Genomic DNA, 2,500 nt, shown 5'->3' with positions numbered 1-2,500 from the left:
TTACTTTTAGGAGTCATGAGAGCACATTCTTACGAACGTTAAAAGGAGATGAACACGTCAACCAAATGCGACCACGAAGGGACTCGAACCCTCAATCTTCTGATTCGAAGTCAGACGCCTTATCCATTAGACCACGCGGTCTTGTTTGGTTGGCCTGCGTTAAGGATTTCGAACCACTTTAAAGCGATCCAAGATGAACTACAATGTGTAAAAGATGATTTCCACTTATCACTGATCTCCCACTTCTGAAAAAAAAAAAGATTGCTGTTTCTCTCTCTAATCAACAAACATTGATATTCTTCATTCTCCGACAATAACAAAGGGATATTTAACATTTTTAGTGTTCCCAAGGGGGAAGAGGAAAGGGTATGGTAGCTGTGTTTGTCAGGATGGCCGAGTGGTCTAAGGCGCCAGACTCAAGAGTAGTTTCTTCCCCATACTTGGGTGTTCTGGTTTCCAGATGGAGGCGTGGGTTCAAATCCCACTTCTGACAATGTGTTTTTGGCCTAAGACACGGTCACGTGCCTCTAACTGATATTCTACCTTTAGGAGTCATGAGAGCACATTCTTACGAACGTTAAAAGAGGAAATGAACACGTCAACCAAATGCGACCACAAGGGACTCGAACCCTCAATCTTCTGATTCGAAGTCAGACGCCTTATCCATTAGGCCACGCGGTCTTGTTTGGTTGGCCTGCGTTTAGGTTTTCAAACCACTTTAAAGCGATCCAAGATGAACTACAATGTGTAAAAGATGATTTCCACTTATCACTGATCTCCCACTTCTGAAAAAAAAAGAGATTGCTGTCTCTCTCTTTAATCAACAAACATTGATATTCTTCATCCTCCGACTATAACAAAGGGATACTTAACATTTTTAGTGTTCCCAAGGGGGAAGAGGAAAAGGTAAGGAAGCTGTGTTTGTCAGGATGGCCGAGTGGTCTAAGGCGCCAGACTCAAGAGTAGTTTCTTCCCCATACTTGGGTGTTCTGGTCTCCAGATGGAGGCGTGGGTTCAAATCCCACTTCTGACAATGTGTTTTTGGCCTAAGACACGGTCACGTGCCTCTAACTGATATTTTACTTTTAGGAGTCATGAGAGCACATTCTTACGAACGTTAAAAGGAGATGAACACGTCAACCAAGTGCCACTGCGACCACGAAGGGACTCGAACCCTCAATCTTCTGATCTGAAGTCAGACGCCTTATCCATTAGGCACACGGTCCTGACTGGTTGGCCAGTGTTAAGGATTCCGAACTACTTTAAAACTATCCAAGATTAATTACAATGTGTAAAAGATGAGTTCCACTTATCACTGATCTCCCACTTCTGAAAAAAAAAAGATTGCTGTTTCTCTCTCTAATCAACAAACATTGATATTCTTCATTCTCCGACAATAACAAAGGGATATTTAACATTTTTAGTGTTCCCAAGGGGGAAGAATAAATGGGACGGTAGCTGTGTTTGTCAGGATGGCCGAGTGGTCTAAGGCGCCAGACTCAAGAGTAGTTTCTTCCCCATACTTGGGTGTTCTGGTCTCCAGATGGAGGCGTGGGTTCAAATCCCACTTCTGACAATGCGTTTTTGGCCTAAGACACGGTCACGTGCCTCTAACTGATATTCTACTTTTAGGAGTCATGAGAGCACATTCTTACGAACGTTAAAAAAGGAAATGAACACGTCAACCAAATGCGACCACGAAGGGACTCGAACCCTCAATCTTCTGATTCGAAGTCAGACGCCTTATCCATTAGGCCACGCGGTCTTGTTTGGTTGGCCTGCGTTAAGGATTTCGAACCACTTTAAAGCGATACAAGATGATCTACAATGTGTAAAAGATGATTTCCACTTATCACTGATCTCCCACTTCTGAAAAAAAAAGAGATTGCTGTTTCTCTCTCTAATCAACAAACATTGATATTCTTCATCCTCCGACAATGACAAAGGGATATTTAACTTTTTTAGTGTTCCCAAGGGGGAAGAGGAAAAGGTAAGAAAGATGTGTTTGTCAGGATGGCCGAGTGGTCTAAGGCGCCAGACTCAAGAGTAGTTTCTTCCCCATACTTGGGTGTTCTGGTCTCCAGATGGAGGCGTGGGTTCAAATCCCACTTCTGACAATGTGTTTTTGGCCTAAGACACGGTCACGTGCCTCTAACTGATATTCTACCTTTAGGAGTCATGAGAGCACATTCTTACGAACGTTAAAAGAGGAAATGAACACGTCAACCAAATGCGACCACAAGGGACTCGAACCCTCAATCTTCTGATTCGAAGTCAGACGCCTTATCCATTAGGCCACGCGGTCTTGTTTGGTTGGCCTGCGTTTAGGATTTCAAACCACTTTAAAGCGATCCAAGATGAACTACAATGTGTAAAAGATGATTTCCACTTATCACTGATCTCCCACTTCTGAAAAAAAAAGAGATTGCTGTCTCTCTCTTTAATCAACAAACATTGATATTCTTCATCCTCCGACTATAACAAAGGGATACTTAACATT

The 2,500-nt window shown here is 42.9% G+C and overlaps 6 non-coding genes across 6 annotated transcripts; 4 read left to right on the top strand and 2 right to left on the bottom strand.

The window, feature by feature from the left end:
- Positions 1-68: 68 nt before the first annotated feature.
- TRNAR-UCG (transfer RNA arginine (anticodon UCG)) lies at positions 69-141 on the bottom strand. Its single transcript has one exon. It is a non-coding gene; the product is annotated as a tRNA-Arg (tRNA).
- Positions 142-383: 242 nt separating this feature from the next.
- Positions 384-493, top strand: TRNAL-CAA (transfer RNA leucine (anticodon CAA)). The gene is made up of 2 exons: positions 384-421; positions 448-493. It is a non-coding gene; the product is annotated as a tRNA-Leu (tRNA).
- Positions 494-923: 430 nt separating this feature from the next.
- On the top strand, positions 924-1,033 carry TRNAL-CAA (transfer RNA leucine (anticodon CAA)). Its single transcript has 2 exons — positions 924-961; positions 988-1,033. It is a non-coding gene; the product is annotated as a tRNA-Leu (tRNA).
- Positions 1,034-1,466: 433 nt separating this feature from the next.
- On the top strand, positions 1,467-1,576 carry TRNAL-CAA (transfer RNA leucine (anticodon CAA)). Its single transcript has 2 exons — positions 1,467-1,504; positions 1,531-1,576. It is a non-coding gene; the product is annotated as a tRNA-Leu (tRNA).
- Positions 1,577-1,692: 116 nt separating this feature from the next.
- Positions 1,693-1,765, bottom strand: TRNAR-UCG (transfer RNA arginine (anticodon UCG)). The gene has a single exon. It is a non-coding gene; the product is annotated as a tRNA-Arg (tRNA).
- A 242-nt stretch (positions 1,766-2,007) lies between these two features.
- Positions 2,008-2,117, top strand: TRNAL-CAA (transfer RNA leucine (anticodon CAA)). The gene is made up of 2 exons: positions 2,008-2,045; positions 2,072-2,117. It is a non-coding gene; the product is annotated as a tRNA-Leu (tRNA).
- Positions 2,118-2,500: the final 383 nt, after the last annotated feature.

Source organism: Hyla sarda, chromosome 9 (assembly GCF_029499605.1).
Source record: "Hyla sarda isolate aHylSar1 chromosome 9, aHylSar1.hap1, whole genome shotgun sequence".
NCBI classification, from domain to species: domain Eukaryota; kingdom Metazoa; phylum Chordata; class Amphibia; order Anura; family Hylidae; genus Hyla; species Hyla sarda.
The sequence above is the reverse complement of the archived record's forward strand: the minus strand, read 5'-3'. Positions and strand labels throughout refer to the sequence as shown.